Here is a 17,483-nt window from a genome sequence, read left to right on the forward strand (position 1 = left end):
CTACTGTGGACAGATTTGAGTTCCAGGATCAGACTCCTGAGTCATTTCAGGACCCATATGTAAATCCATAGTAGAGATAATCCTGGAATCGAGGGATTTCCAATCAAACAACTCTCCTAGTGAAACAGTGTTTCCTAATATGCAGCCTACACCTCCTGCACTGCAACTTGAGACCATTGCTCCTTATTCTATTATCTACCACCACTCAGAACAGCCAAGCTCCATTCTCTTTGGAACCCCCTTCAGGTAGTTGAAGGCTGCTATCAAATCCCCCTTCACTCTTCTCTCTGCAGACTAAATAATCCCAGTTCCCTCAGCCTCTCCTCATAATTCGTGTGTCCCAGCCCCCTAATCATATTTGTTGCTCTCCACTGGACTGTTTCCAATTTGTCCACATCCTTTCTGTAGTGGGGGGCCCAAAACTGGACACAATACTCCAGACGTGGCCTCACCAGTGCCAAATAGAGGGGAATAATAACTTCCCACAATCTGATGGCAATGCTTTTACTAATGCAGCCAATATGCCGTTAGCCTTCTTGTCAACAAGGACACACTGTTGACTCATGTCCAGCTTCTCATCCACTATAGTCCCCAGCTCCTTTTCTATAGAACTGATTCTTAGCCAGCTGGTCCCTAGCCTGTAGTAGTGCGTGGGATTCTTCTGTCCTAAGTGCAGGACTCTGCACTTGACCTTGGTGAATCTCATCAAATTTCTTTTGGCCCAATCCTCCAATTTGTTTAGGTCACTCTGTATCCTATCCCTATCCTTCAGTGTATCTACCTCTCCCCCCAGCTTACTGTCATCCATGAACTTGATGAGGGCGCAATCCATCCCGTCATCCAGATCATTAATGAAGATGTTGAATAAAAATGGCCCCAGGACGGACCCCTGGGGCACTCGGCTTTATACCGGCTGCCAACTACACATTGAGCCTTTGACCACTACCCATTGAGCCCAACGATCTACCCAGCTTTCTATCCACCTTTTAGTCCATTCATCCAATCCATACTTTTTTAACTTGCTGGCAAGAATACTGTGGGAGACCGTATCTAAAGCTTTCCGAAAGTCAAGATATATCACATCCACTGCTTTCCCCATATCCACAGAGCCAGTTATCTCATTATGGAAGGAAATCAGGCTGGTCATGCATGACTTGCCCTTGGTGAATCCGTGTTGACTGTTTCTGATCACCATCCTCTCCTCCAAGTGCTTCAAAATTACCAAGCCACATGCTGCCATGGCTAAGACTTGGCAGATGTGACAGCACGCTGGACTTTAATTGTAAAGTAAATTCCTGAGGAACACTGACATTAGAGTCTGTAACAGATTATATTTCACCTCCTGAGTGGAATGGATTAAGAAAACATTTTAAAGTCATTTTAATTAAAAACAAAAGCTTCTGCTGTATTTTGATTAATATTAATCATTTCTGTTTGTGGCCCCAGAGCTTTAGATGGACGCATTTTAAATAAATTAATTAATTGAACTAGATCAATCTATCAGTTTTAAATATAGGTCCCAGAAACATGGCCACGGGATCATCTGCTCAGTGCACACTCCAGTGTGCTATCATAGACCGAGTACATGTATTTCTGCTGCCTATGTGGCACCCCAAGTTGAGGGCTTTTTCCATGTATTGACTTTGTATTAATAAAAGGGAAGGCTTGCACCCAGCCTAGCCCATGCGCCCTAATCTGGGGAGGAGCTCAAGTCATAAAATACACTCAAATCTGACTCCCCCCCAAGTCTGATGTTTGGATCCAGGGGGTTGTTTTTTTGGATCCATCATATGGCACCAGATCTAGATTTGGATTTTAATCTCCCTGCACGGTTGTAGGTGTTAGGATTCGGGCTTCTGGTTTGTGCCCATCTTAGCAATGAGTAATTTATTTTTTAGTGTCATGAGTAGGTAATGCTGAATAAATATCCATCACATGCCAAGATGTTCTTCGTTGCTAGTATTATCATGATAAATGATGGTATCAAACTCCCAAAGAACTTTCCCAGTTAATTATGTGATCTCCTACTGTAATAGTTCCAGCAGCTGTCAAAAGCAAATATAAAGGGTTTTTAAAACTACCTTTTTAAGGACTGAAAAGCATTTTCCAGGATTTAAGAGTCCTTCCAACTCAATTATGGCATTGAAATGTAGTGGCAGCCACTCTCTCTTCTCTCTAACTATCTCTTCACAAGGATAAAAACATCCATCTATAGCTAATCACTCATCAACTTGCATAGTAAACTCTTCCCAGACGTGTTCTTTGTGATACCATGTTCAATGTGAATGCAAACTAAGAGTGAAACAGGAACCTTCACATTCTCCTCTGTGTTTCCAGTAGGAAGAGTATACTGTCTCCTAGGCTGCAAAGGAGCCTAAGGCCAGATCCTGCAATGCATTTGAGGATGTGCAAACCTTTATTCAAGAGAACTCAACTGGGCAATCCATGCACATGTGCTTAGGTGCTTTTCTGGACTGGGGCCCCAATCCCTGAGGAATATACAGTGTACACAGGAGATGTGAATGTACCTACAGAGCTATGCCTCCACTATGCGAGAATCATTACTCCCTGTTTTATTTTATTCATTACCATACCGCCTGGCAGTCCTAGTCAAGGATCAGGATCCCACTGTACTAGACTCTGTACAGATAGAACAAAAAGAAACTCCCTGCCCCAAAGAGCATCCAATCTAAGTATAAGATAAGGAACAACATATGGCTACAGACAGAACAATGGGGGAGTACAAGGAAATAATAAGATAGAGAGGAGAGGAAAGTGATCAGGAACAGTCAACGTGGATTCACCAAGGGCAAGTCATGCCTGACCAACCTGATTGCCTTCTATGATGAGATAACTGGCTGTGTGGATAGAGGAAAAGCATGGATGTGCTATTCCTTGACTTTCGCAAAGCTTTGATGTGGTCTGCCACAGTATTCTTGCCAGCAGTAAAGAAGTAGGGCTGGATGAATGAGTAAGTGGATAGAAGCTGGCTGGAATCGTCGGACTCAATGGGAAGTGATCAATGGCTAGATGTGTGTTGCAACCGGCATCAAGGGGAGCGCCCAGGGGTCGGTCCTAGGGCGGTTTTGTTTCAATTCTTTCATTAATGATTGGAGGATATGTGGACTGCACCTCAGAAAGTCTGCAGATGACACTAAACTGGGAGGAGTTAGATATGCTGGAGGGTAGGATAGGATACAGAGGACCTAGACAAATTAGGATTGCCAAAAGAAATCATGATTGTTCAACAAGGACATGTGCCAAGTCCCTCACTTAGGACAGAAGAATTCCATGCACTGCTACAGGTATGGACCGAGTGGCTTGGCATAAGTTTTGCAGAAAAGGACGTAGGGTTACAGTGAACGAGAAGCTGGATGTGAGTCAACAGTGTGCCCTTGTTGCAAAGCTAATGGCATTTTGAGCTATATAAGTAGGGGCATTGCCAGAGATTCGAAGGGCGTGATCATTCCCCTCTATTCAGCATTGTGAGGCCATTCTGGAGTATTTGTGTCAGTTTGGGGCCCACACTATAAGAAGATGTGGAAAAATTGGAAAGAATCCAGTGAGAGGGAACAAAAATGATTAGAGACTGAAGCACATGACTTATGAGTAGAGGCTGAAGAACTGAGATTATTAGTCTGTAGAAGAGAAGAATGAGGGGGGATTTGATAGCTGCTTTCAACTACCTGAAGGGGGTTCCAAAGAGGGTGGAGCTTGGCTGTTCTGAGTGGTGGTAGATGACAGAATAAGGAGCAATGGTCTCAAGTTGCAGTGCAGGAGGTGTAGGCTGCATATTGGGAAACACTATTTCACTAGGAAGGTGGTGAAGCACTGGAATGGGTTACCTAGGGAGGTGGTGGAATCTCCATCCTTAGAGGTTTTTAAGGCCTGGCTTGGCAAAGCCCTGTCTAGGATGATTTAGTTGGGGTTGGTCCTGCTTTGAGCAGGGGGTTGGACTAGATACCTCCTGAGATCTCTTCCAACCCTAATCTTCTATGATTCTATGATTCTATGAATTCATCATATATCTATTTGCCCAGTGCCGCCTTTTTACTTTTCCATTCAGGCTGTCAAATCAGGTATCTGTTCTGTATCTTCCTACTCTGGTTCTTCTAGATCCCTCCTCACCACAGTACCTGAGTTCCTTAGAGAAGTGTATTGAATACCTTTATGAGCATCATTTCATCATTTGTGTGTGGTTCTTTTTTTGCTGTCTTCCTCTCTTAACTTTGCACTGTCAAATCGAATTCCCTAAGGAATCAATAGCTTTCAATGAGTCCCTGAGATTCATTTTAAATCAGTCTGCCATTAAATAAATAAGTAAACAAACAATGCAGAGCAGCACACTAATTGTGATTATAGCTAACTGAAGGATTATAGCCTATATTTATAAGGAAAAATTTATTAACCTGAGATCAGAATTCTGCTGTGTAATCCCACTTTCCGTTCTGTCAAAGCAGCCAACTACTGTGAGATATGAGCGGAAATCTCTCTACCTTGCCTAGAGGATTGTGATGAGATGCCTGAAGGAACACAAACCTTTTTGATCTCTTGGGTCTGTGAAGTCCTTGTAAATCAGCATTTGCTAAAGATGGATGAACCCATTTTGAGCTGAACTTGGAAGGACTCACACAGCTTCAGGAGGTAAAATGGAGAAAAGAAAACTCTGGCTCTCTGGAAAAGCTTCCTGATGATGAAATGAATTAGACTGTGAAATTGTCTTAAGTGGTAGGACCACCAAGACATGGGACATTAAAAAAATATATGGCCTGGATTGTCAGAGGTATGGATTAGATGATTCAAATGGTATTTTTCATCTCCAGTTTCCTTAATGTTCTATCATGTGCTTTGGTGAGTTGCAAAAAAAATACCTTCCAAAGCTACCTCCTGTATATTGTCAATTTAACCTTTTCTGCATTAAAAGTAGAAAGAATCAGCAATTGAGTTTTCTGTCTGAAAACACAATTAAGAGTGACAGATTTTTTAAACACTAAGAGGCCTCTGCACGAATGCAGCCACATTCTTGGCTGGCACACTGAGGATCTCCAGAGCTAAAAGCATGAGTTGCTATTTATTGAACTAAGAACAAGTCTCCCAAATGAAACGGTATAGGAGATTCCTGCCTTCTGTGGATTGGGCACAGAAGGAGAATGCATAACACCCACAACAGTGGGATACACACGCATTTACTCCTCAATGACAGCTTGGCTTCTCTTTTGAAACAGCAAATCTTTGGCTTGTCCACACGAGTCTTTTCCTGTCTTCAAGTTTTGTCACTATTGCAGCTTCAGCACTTGGGCAGGAAAGGTGTGCCAGCATCTGCTGGCGTTTAAATTGCAGTGTTTAGAACTGGTCAAAATGTTCCAAATGAAAAGGGTTTTTTCAATGAAAAATGGCCTTTTTCCATAATCAACATTTCCCGTCACAAAAAGAAGCAAAACAAAAATATCATCATTGCTGATATTTTTCTTGAAAACTCCCTTGCCTTTCTGGATAATTTTTTCAAAATATTGACTGAAAATATAATCCAAATGGTTCTAGATTGTTTTCATTTATTGAAAACCATTTTTGATATTTTCAATAAAAAAACTTAAATGCATGATTTTTTTAAGAAAGATGCAATACAAATTCAACATTTTAAAGAAAAATCTGTCATTTTTGACCTCTCTGACTGAGTCACCCAGAGCTGCTCTGACAAAAGTTAGACAACACAATGGTCAGGACACCAGTGGACACATTTAAACTGGTGCATCTAACCTTGCAATCATTAGCGAAGGGTCTAGTGTAGATGCAACATTATGGCTGCCTGTCCTTGCTTTGAATCTTGGAGCTTTATGCTCCCCTTAACCATCCTTAATAGCCAAATCTCTTCCCACTCCCAAGGTCCCTCTTCCCACACCCCACCCACTTGCTTGCAGTGGGGCGTAGTGGGTGAGTAGCTCCTGGTCTTCCCATCATGGCTGGAGTCAAACTTTGATTTACTCTCCACATGCCTTCTTAGTTCCCTGAGTTATGGGACAAGGGCTGTGACCATCTAACCCTGAGTTCGTTTTTCTTCTATTCTCATTTCCCTTCTTCCTAGAAATCATCACACTCTGTTTATATTCATTACCTAAGGTAGTGCTGCTTGGCCAGAGTGCATAACCCTTACTCATATCGGTGAGCACTTTGACACACCACTAGCCCCAAAGAAGGCATGTGCTCACCAGCAAGAGTCAGGGTTGTCCAATCTCACCCACAGATTGGTCAATTATAATATCAATTTGTGCAGATGGTTTAAGACAGAAAGATACCAAAAGTTTTCCAGGTCTGAACTTGTTCAAATGAAACCATACATTTCTTCAGTTCTTTTGGCCGTTTTGGATCTTCTGTACAACACACATTCCTACAAGTTGCATTTTACTAGTATTCACTCAAAATCACAAGTCTCACGTTCAATTTCTAATCAGATGCAAAGCCACACTTCTTTCAAATCACAAATAAAATCTTGTGTTATAGGACTACGGACATTGTACCGAAGAAATCATTATATCTGATGGTATTCAGTCATGCTTTATGGGACTGACTTTCCACTGAAGGGCAGTTATGTAAGCAGCCACCGATTTGTCAATGAACCCAAAGGTGAAAAAATAAACAAACAAAGTCACTCTGGTTTCTTAACTCTAAAGATTCTGGACCAGAGTCTCAGCTGGTATAAATCAGCAAAGGTCTTGAACTTAAGAATACCTGTTACATCCAGAAGTATATTATAGAATCGTAGAACTGGAAGGGACCTCGAGAGGTCGTCTAGTCTAGTCCCCTGCACTCAAGGCAGGACTAAGTATTATCTGGACCATTCCTGACAGGTGTTTGTCCAACCTGCTCTTAAAAATTCCCAATGATGGAGATTCCACAGTCACCCCAGACAATTTATTCCAGTGCTTAACCACCCTGACAGGAAGTTTTTCCTAATGTCCCACCTAAACCGCCCTTGCTGAAATTTAAGCCCATTGCTTCTTGTCCTGTCCTCAGAGGTTAAGGAGAAAATTTTTTCTCTCTCCTCCTTGTAACAACCTTTTATGTACTTGAAAACTGTTATCATGTCCTCTCTCAGTCTTCTCTTCTCCAGACTAAACAAACCCAATTTTTTCAAACTTCCATCTTAGGTCATGTTTTCTAGACTTTTAATCAGTTTTGTTGCTCTTCTCTGGACTTTCTCCAATTTGTCCACATCTTTCCTGAAATGTGGGGCTGGAAGGTGCTACCAGAAGATAAGTAATCAAATAACAAACTGTGGAGTTTTGCAAAGTGTGGTTGTTCAGCTAGTATCTCTAGAAGTTGATTTTGCATAACAAAAATTCCATACTTTATATAATGAGCAAGAAAAATGCTCTCTTTCTTTCCAATGCCCATACTTTTACTGCTGATAAAATCAGCCCAAACATGCATTATTTCATATGCGGAATCATTTGGGTGAATGTGTCTTTCTGACACTGAAATAGCTAAAAATACCAGATGGCCTCATACAAATTAAAACAATTACAGTACAGTTCTAGGTCAGAATTTCTCTTGACAATAACATTAAGGATGTTTCTCGTGTTCTCTCCTCTCAAGAACTAACCTCAAACACAAATAAATCAGTTTCCTGGCTCTGAGATCAGGTACCACTCTTGTAATCTGTATTCATAAACCATCCTTTCATCAATATCTCTGTCATTTCCTGTACCTGACTATAAGAACACACCTCTCAGGGCCAGATGCCACCACTTCATCTGTTACTCTGTGGGTAGTCCCGTTAACATCAGTGGAGTTAGTCACACAATTAAGGGACCACTCAATGTAAGGATGGCAGAATCTGCCCTAAGTGATCCGACTATAAATGCCAATAATCATTCTCAACAAGTATATTACAAGCATGGCCACAGCTGGCAAAGCTCTTCCGCTTTATCCAAACTGTCTGGCCATCATAAATATTCGGAAGGAAATGTAGTGCGAGCGATGACCATGAAATTCATATAACATGGGCCTTGGCTCTTCACCACACCTGTGCAGCAGGGCAGGGGTGGAGCTGCCCCACAAAAGTGGGAGCAGTGGAGAGATGTCTGCAAGGCAAGACAGAGCTCCTCCTTTGTACTGGGAGGAGAGTCATTGGTGAGACCCCTTTAAGGGATGCTGTAAGCCTATCCTCACACAGCAGGGCAGTGGGAATGTGGCTCTGCCTTCTCCCCCCTGCTCTCCTTCACATTTGGGGGAAGTTGCTCTCCAGAACCACTTGTGTGAATAAGGATTATTCAAGGTGAGGATGATCCAAGGCAGGACTAATTAGTGGAAATGAGTTCGTATCAGGTGCTCAGGATGGCCTGGAATTTGGGTAGCCACAGAGCTAAACATTCAGGTTTGCTGATGCTTTGCATGGCACAAAGTGAGAGGGAGTCAAGGAGGTCTGAAGCCACCTTTCCATCCCCTGGATCCTGGGATGAGCGTGGACCCAATATGACCATCTCAGAGCTGCATTAAGTTTCACCAGCTGGCTAACTGGCAGCACCGCTGGGCTGTTCTACCAGCTGGAATCACATCACTCCATTCTTTCTCCTGCTCCCGACATGTCACCAGAAAATCACCTGGTCTGGGGATCCTTGTGGCTCTTACACCCCCTGAGAATTCCAGTCAAGGAGAATGCACAGCTAGCTAGTTCAGCAGCACATAGAGAGGATGGGGCGGGGGGGTCAGGAATATGGACCATAGAATTTAATCCTACATAACAACCCCTGAGCCTTTATCTGTTTGTAGTTCCTATTGAAGTCTATGGGAGTTTTATGTATGTTCAGACTGTCCAGTCCTAGGAGATTCAGATTTGGGGAGCTGAGGTTTCATTGGGTTTAACAATAAAAATACTTCCCCAATATAAAAATATATAAAAACATATGATTATATTTTACTCCTAACTCCCCCACCACCACCACCACCACCACTGTTAGGCTGTTTCTTGTCAGACCAGGCAGTACTGTGCTGTGAAATGTGCTATCAATCAATCAGTGATAAGGAATTTCTTTTTCAGCTACAGATTTCTCCCTACAAGAGAAGAGAAGCATGAAAGTCATTTCATCCTCTAATATTTTGCTGCTCCTCCCCTGGGGCAGGATTTTAGCAGGAATCCCAAGAGCGTGAAACACAAAGCTAGAAGACTACTGTGAAAACTCATCTGTGAATATTCATTTGAATTTTTAAGTGGAATCTAGCTTTACATGTCTTTTGTGTGCACTTCCCATGAATATTTTAGCAAGTGTTTTACCAGAAGAGATGTCCATGGAAAAGGTGCATTTTGTGTAGCTATAGGAGAATTTTACATTTGCTGAGGACAAGCATTGAAATCTACATCAGAAAGGTGATTTTAAGAGGGGAGGCTGCACAGTCGACTGCATAGGGTGCTAGTCTGGGAGTCAGGAGACCTGGCTTCTGCTCGTAGTTCTGTTACTGACTCGCTCGGTGACGCTGAGCAAGTCACAGCCCTGCTCTGTGCCTCAGTTTCCCTCTCCCCGCCCTTTGTGTATCGTGGCAATTTATACAGTGAGCTGTTCAGGAGCAGGGTCTGTCTCCTATGATATCCTTGTATGGTACCTAACACATGGGAGCTTCCGTCTTGGTGGGGACCTCCAGATGCTTCTGTCATTCAGGTAATACTGTGGAGTTCTAGTCATCTAATCATTGCACACTGGTGGGCAAGCCAAGGAAACTCACCATGAAAAGCTTCTGCCCAATCTGTCAGACAATAATTACCCCCAGCAGCTATTTAAGGAATCATTTTGAATAACAAAATATATGTGGGGAATGAAAATCTGCTCATGGACAGTTTGCAAACAGAAGAGAGAGGTGAAATCCCTAGAATAGATGAGTCATTATGAATTATTCACCCAGTTCTATTGAAGAAGAGAAGCCAGCCCTTATCCTCCTTGGGGATAGGCTGCATTTCTGAGAAGCAACAGGTTGGGAAGAACACGCTTTCCCCATTATTGGAGTTCAGAGCAGCATTGGTATGCAGTGTGGGTTCCTGCCCTTCTCTCTGTCTGGGTTACTTGTGCAGATAAGCTCTACTAACAATATACTAGACATCTGAAAAATGATGGTCCTTTCAAGTGATACACATATTTCATTTAATTCCAGCTGAGCGACCACCCTGGTGCTCTTTCGTTAGAGGGAAATGTGACCTTCCCCAACTCCCATTTGAAGCTCTACCAACAACCCACTTGTTATCATCTCATTATTTTTTATTTATCAAAGTCAGAACAAAAGAGCAGCAGCAACATCTGACAGCAGCGTTCAGGGATGATGGCGTTTTCAATTTCACTTGGCTAGTACGACTGTTGCATCTTTCTGAAATGGCAGCAGCACGATACTAAAAAGAAAAGGCTCCTTATGCACAACGGGCTGAATTCTGCCACCCTTACCCATGCTGAGCAGTATCTTCCATGACTTAACCAAGATCTGACGCCAAACACAAATTGGCCATGCCCAACTATTGGAGCCGGTGTCAGGAATACATGGAAAGATGGTTAAAGTCCAAACTAATTCAACCAACTCAAAGGATGAAAAATATTTTTGAAGTTTGTGAGCACGCAGCAGCGCAGAGCAAAGAAGCAAAGGCAAGCCCCAGTGCTAGAAGGGGTCAAAATGAAAAGCTGCCATCTGCTTCCCATGTAGCAGGAAAGAAAGAAAGCTAGCTCTAGCAGACTTCATTTATCATTCTGCCCCAGTGTAGTTCTCTACCCATTCTTTTGCTGCACTGTAGAGTTTGTGTGTGTTATGGAAATAAATTTATGGAAGGGGGAGAGATTGTGGAAGAGATAGCCTAGGGACCATGATTCACCTAGCCTGAGAGGGTGGGGACTCGGATTGGGTAGCGAATCCCAGTCCACTGATGCTGTATTGCTCTGGAGTTTGATCCCAGAGACTTTGTAAGACTGTGTGGAGTTGATACCATAGCGCAGCACATCTGACTGCACAAAAAACAACTGCAGATACAAGCTCTGAATCTGTGACTTAAAAATAGGGGGTTATTTAGCTTGGAAGGTCTTTGAGGTGTGGGGACTGTCTTGTGTCTGTACACTGCCTCATGCAGTGGGGCCCGAATCATGGTTGAGGTCCCTGGGTGTTACTGTAATACAAATAATTAATAATGAAAATGAGTGAAAAGAATTATTTACCCAAGAACAGAATCTAGCCAGAGGTGCTAAAAGTAGAGCTGGATTGTGACTGTCCCAGCTTGTTAAAGCTTCACTCATCTCAGCATCTGTGATTTCTCTTCCACATAGTTTTATTGAGCTGGAGTTGTATATATGTAGAGTTGTTTTGCCAACCTCTGGCTAAATTCTGGCAGGTGCTTCCAAATAGGTATAAATCCCCTTCTGAAAGCAAATACACACTGATGCTTTACGGAAAATATACTATGAAACCCGAAACTACACATTTGCGGCCTGATTAAAAAAGATGAAACTTGGATCATGTTAATGATGAAGTAAATGAGGAATCCTGGGCCAGTTTCAGGTGGACTTGGGCCAATATACAGTTTTGCATTCTAGCAGGGATTTTGTGTAGGTTTGGCACAAAACCTCGACTTTGACCTTTGCGAGCGACCCTCACTCCGTGATTTTAGCTTCACTTGATCTCAGATCTCAAAGCAAAACTCAAGGGATGTGAAGGGAGTGGACTGACTGGAAAACACATTTACACAGTGTCATAAATAGATAGCTAAGGGTTAATGTTTCTTTTACCTGTAAAGGGTTAACAAAGGGAACCAAACACCTGACAAGAGGACCAATCAGGAAACCGGATTTTTCAAAGCTTAAGGGAGGGAATTTGTGGGTTTTTCTTGGTCTTGGGTCTTTGTCTGTTCTGTGCTCTCTTAGCTGATGAGGGTCTATTCCAGCCTACTATTATCCAATTTCCCAAGCTGTAGTAAAAAGAAAGAAAGGAAATAGAATACAGTTCTCTGTATTCTAGCTGGTAGTACAGGGCTTTCCACCTTATAGAAAATGAATAAACAATAGAAAAGGGATAAACACCGTACTCAAACGGCAATACCATATAACTACTTAAGCCAAATGCCAATAAAACTCCACCAGACCAGTACACAGATGCAAATACAGCAAAACGATTTAAAAGACTGTACTTTTCGCTACCTGTACTTACGACTGCGAACAGAGATAGAAGGACTGGATGACCTCCTCATAGCTGAGAAAGACAGAACGACAAGACCAAGCCAGAAACCTACAAATTCCCTCCCTTAAGCTTTGAAAAATCTGGTTTCCTGATTGGTCCTCTTGTCAGGTGTTTGGTTCCCTTTGTTAACCCTTTACAGGTAAAAGAAACATTAACCCTTAGCTATCTATTTATGACACACAGGTCCCTAACAAAGCAAAGGGGCTGGTCCTCGAACAGGTCTAACATACACAATGCCCAAGCATAACAGGGTATGCCCTTAAGGATAGAGAGGACCACAAGAGACTGTTCCAGGGATTTGGATTGAACAAAAACCTGGAAAAAGGCCTGGTAGCAGAGGAGAGAAAGCAGTGCTGGGGAATTCGGAGTTAGATGGGGGGAAAACCCCAGGACACGTACCTTTAAGGGCCTGTGATCAAGAGCCCCATAGCGTAGGGTAGAGCAAGGGTCCCCTCTCTTCCAGCCAATCAGGAGAAGGTGTCTGGAGAGAGACAATGAAGGAGAGGGAAGCCAAGACCAGAGGCTGGGTTCCAGCCACAGACGGCTGGGACTGGCGGCGAAAGGAGGAGCAGACCAGAAAAAGGAAGAGCTCTGTGTGCGATGGAAGAGCCTGGCCTGAGTATGGACTTTTCAGGGGTGGTGATGGACTTTGTTTTCAGGACTTTCTGAGGATTGTTCAAACCCTTTGTTATGAAGAACTCCAAGGACTGTTTGAAACTTGTCTATTGTTAAACCATCCTGGGGCGGAGGTGCTGTCAGCCACAAGAGAGACTGCGTAGGGCACTTAAAGGGTCTCACAAAAGGAAACAAACAGGGGGACTGTAAAGCAACCCCTGGCCACAAGGGGGTGCTCAGTAAGCAGCCACCCAATTACAGCAAACAACCCTGAAAAGTGCTAGCCCATTGGTGTGCTGTGTGATCTCTGTTCATTACCCTAATCATAACTGTGTCCCTCTTACCTTGTTCTGCCCCCATCAGTTGGTTGTACCCAAATGCTGACTCTCTTCAGAGCAGGCACTCCTTTTTTGGGAGAGTATATTTGTGTACAGCACCTTGCACTATGGGTCCCTGATTGGCGCTGTATGTGCTACCGCAATAGGAACAACAATTAAATTCATCCATTTCTTGGCTACAACAGTCCTGATAATCCCTCCCCCATCCATTTCCTGGCCTCCAAGTGAAACACACCCTTGTGCAAAAGGTATGGAGTATGAGCCTATGCTCCTCTAAGTCCTACTTCTGCTCAAAATAGTGCTTAAGTAGGCTAGTGATGCCTAGGCCTTGTGCAGAGAGGTGAACGTCCTCAGAGCCGGAAACAGTGCACTGGGAGCTACCGTATGCTGCAGAGGGTTAGCAATCCTGGCTCTCTTGGTAATTTTCAGCCCCGCCAGATTCTGGCTCTCTCTCCTCCATCATACATTCCTGAAGTTGTAGGGGGTTCCTATTGATTTTCTGGCATAGGCGCAGGTAAGAACTTCACTTCTATGCTGTGAGGCTCATATGTTTTGCAGTCATTCAGCTTAAATGACCTTTTTTCTTTCCCCCTGTGATGGCTGAATAAGAGAGGAGATTGATGCGCAAAAGGAAAATGAGATTGCTGCTGTTTCCTATGCTGTGCCTTACTTATATTAATAATTGAATACATCTAAGATTACTTTTATTGGGGAAACAATAAATGTTTAATAAGTGAATGAGCAGTCCATCATAACAGGGAGTACTAGTCACAAGGCTGTTGGGGAGAGAATTGTTGGTGCATTAAATCATCATAGAGACATTTTATTACCATTGCTGTGTCATTAACACCAAACATTATTCTGGAGCGAAATGAGGTAACTAGAAAGATAAAATGAGATTTTAGTAGTGACAATATGCAGTCTCGTAAAATGTGTGAGCTTTGATGCTTTTAAATTGAGCTTGGAGGCTGATATACAGTAATAAAGTATGCCGAGCCCTCAGCTTTAGGGCATGGGTGGACGATGCTGCCAATCTAAACTAGAGTTGCTTGTTAGGCCAGAATTAAACAGACGTTGGTTGTCAATGCATTGTATGAAAGATCTGAGACCTTGGTTCTGTGCAACAGGAACACACTTAATAATTGAAGATGAGGAAAATGTCAATAGTTACATGAGGCCAAGGGAGGCATTTGAATTTTGCACTGGCATTGCTGCAACAGAACTCGAGGACAAGCTGCAGCCGAATAAAGCAAAGCCAATTAAAAACATATTAGCAATTTGCCATTTCCGATTGTTGTTTGCTGTGGTGAGGTGGCCATGTTGGTCCCAGGATAGAAGAGAGACAAGGTCAGTTGCGTTTGAAGGATTGTCACTTCCACCAACTTCGTTGGTGCAATAAAAGACGTTACTTCAGCTCCCTTTTCTCTCTCATCTGCAATTGGAGGCAAACAGAAACATGGAATGATGGGAAAGGAAACAAAAAAAGTGTTTTCTATATTACTATTGTCTCTGGATGTGCTCAGGCAGTGCCTGTGGAAAAGGTTTCCCTTGGTATATACAGAATAAACTACCTCAATAATACTACTTAACACCACGGAAAAGAGAAGACCCAGGCTCCATTAAGTCTACTGAGGCTCTCGCTCACCAATGCAATTATTGTGGGCAGCTCGAGGACAGGGATGGCTGGATAGGACTGTTGATTTTCAGTACTGTATCTGTGCATTTGCCCAGACAAAAATGCATGCACAAATCTACCCTTGGTTTTATCATGACTGCCTGCTCCAATCAGATAAGGCATTTCCAGTGGAGCTAGGGTATTATTAATGCCATTGGACAAAGCACTGGTAAGACCCCATTTGGAATCATGTGTGCAATTCTGGTCACCTCTGTTCAATAAAGGGAAATTCTAACTGGAAGATATGCAGAGAAGGGCTACTGGAGTGGTCAGGAAATGAAGAGCCAATCTTACAAGGGAAGATGAAAAGAGCTTGGCTTGTTTAGCCAAACAAAAAGATGCTGAGAGGGGTCTGATTGCTTTCTATAAATGCACTGGGAGGTAAATATCAGGGAGGGAGCAGAGCTATTTAATCTATTGGAGAATGTTGGCACCAGAACAAACAGGTATATATCATCAGGAATAAATTCAGGCTGGAAATTAGAAGGTGTCTAGCCATCAAAGGAATGGGGTTTTGGAACAGATTTCTAACTGGGCAAGCAACCTAACTAGTTTGAAGATTGAGCTTGATAGGTTTCCTTCCAGTCATACGTTGGTCCCACATGTAGGACTTTCAGAGGTCTCCATGCATAGATGATACGCTTTTTGCCTTTATCTGCGACCACTAAAACAGCTCAGGTAAAATGTTGAGAAGTTTGATATATATGAGTGGCCATCCTGCATCAGACCAAGGGTCCACCCAGTATCCTGTATTCCAAAAGTGGCCAATGCCAGGTGCTCCAGAGGGAATGAACAGACCAGGTCATCATCAAGTGATCCATTTCCTTTCACCCATTCCCAGCTTCTGGCAAACAGAGGCTAGGGACATTTCAGAGCATGGTTTTGCATCCCTGCTAATAGCCATTGATGGATACCCTAGATAAAGGCTCATAAATTATTGTGCGGGATTGGATTGTTTCTAAAGCCCGCAGCATCACAGCTACAGACTAGAGCAAAAGAGAGAAAGGAGAGCAGTGAAAAAACAGCAGAGACCACTCCCTGATGGCACTCCTTAGAGTGTGAAGAGAAATCAGACCATGGGACCATGGGACCAGCCCAGGCCCCTGGATGGCTGTGCACAGAGCATATGCTGCATCCATTTATGGACAGCAGGAGCAGGCCTGTTTATATCTTCTGCATCCCCTACCCCCATGACTGGCCATTGCCTACAAGTCACAACAGAACCCTGAGCTCTCTGTTTGTCTCTGTCTCCCCTTCAAAGGCTCCTAGATATATGCAGTGCCTGAAGACTAAGGTGTCTCCCTTTTCCAAATAATGCAGACATTGAACAATACCAATGCAATGGTTGAACATGCCCATCATTTTACAGCCTGTTACGTGCCTGAGTGCTCTGCAAGGACGAGGCCCACACACACAGTGAGTTATTTGGCTTTAATGAAGGTAACGTGACACACCCGCAACGGGGACTCCAAGAGTTGCTGTCACAGAGACGGGGAACGAAGTCCAAAGCACAATATACCTTGCAGCACTTATAGCATTATGCTAATACCATGCAAAGCAGCTTATGCCTATGCAACGTGGGGCTTTCCATCAGCCATGGCTGCCCCCCCTTGGACTGTGGCCAGGGGCTTTCTGCACTTTCCCATACACACAGGGGCTTCCCACACTAGGCGGTTCTAACCGGCTACAGGCAAAATAAACTGATGTGCTGCATCCACTAATAACCTGTCCTTGAGAAGCCAATAAGCCCTAGCTAGGCCGTAACAAACTTTTCCATGGTCCCTTACACAGCCTATCTGTGTTTACATTTTACAGCATGTGTGTGTGTGATACAAAACACTATGGACTGCTCAAGTAGGCTGGGATCTGAAATTTTACTGATAAAACATAGTTACAACATGGGGGACGGGGCCCTATCCTGGGAAGCAAGGACTCTGAAAAAGTTTTGGGGGTCGTGGTGCATAATCAGCTGAACAGAAACTCCCACTGCGATGCTGTAGTCAAAAGGGCTAACGTGTTCCTGGGATGCATGATCAGGGGAATCTCGAATAGGAGAAGAGAAGTTATGTTACCTCTGTATTTGGCACTGGTGTCACCACTGCTGGAATCTGGTGCCCACAATTCAAGAAGGATGTTGATCAACTGGAGAAGAGAAGAGCCACCGGAATCATAGAATCATAGAATCTCGAGGTTGGAAGGGACCTCAGGAGGTCATCTAATCCAACCCCCTGCTCAAAACAGGACCAATCCCCAACTAAATCATCCTAGCTAGGACTTTGTCAAGCCGGACCTTAAAAACCTCCAAGGAAGGAGATTCCACCAACTCCCTAAGTAACCCATTCCAGTGCTTCACCACCACCTAGCCACTTGGTCCATACCCTGTAGCAGTGCATGGGATTCTTCCATCCTGTGTGCAGGACTCTGAACTTGTCCTTGTTGAACCTCATCAGATTTCTTTTGGCCTAATCCTTTAATCTGTCTAGGTCCCTCTGTATCCTATCTCTACTCTCCAGCATATCTACCACTCCTCCCAGTTTAGTGTCATCTGCAAACTTTCTGAGGGTGCAGTCCACACCATCCTCCAGCTCATTAATGAAGATATTGAACAAAACCGGCCCCAGGACCGACCCTTGGGGAACTCTACTTGATACTGGCTGCCA

This window comes from Chelonoidis abingdonii, chromosome 4, assembly GCF_003597395.2.
Source record: "Chelonoidis abingdonii isolate Lonesome George chromosome 4, CheloAbing_2.0, whole genome shotgun sequence".
NCBI lineage: Eukaryota > Metazoa > Chordata > Testudines > Testudinidae > Chelonoidis > Chelonoidis abingdonii.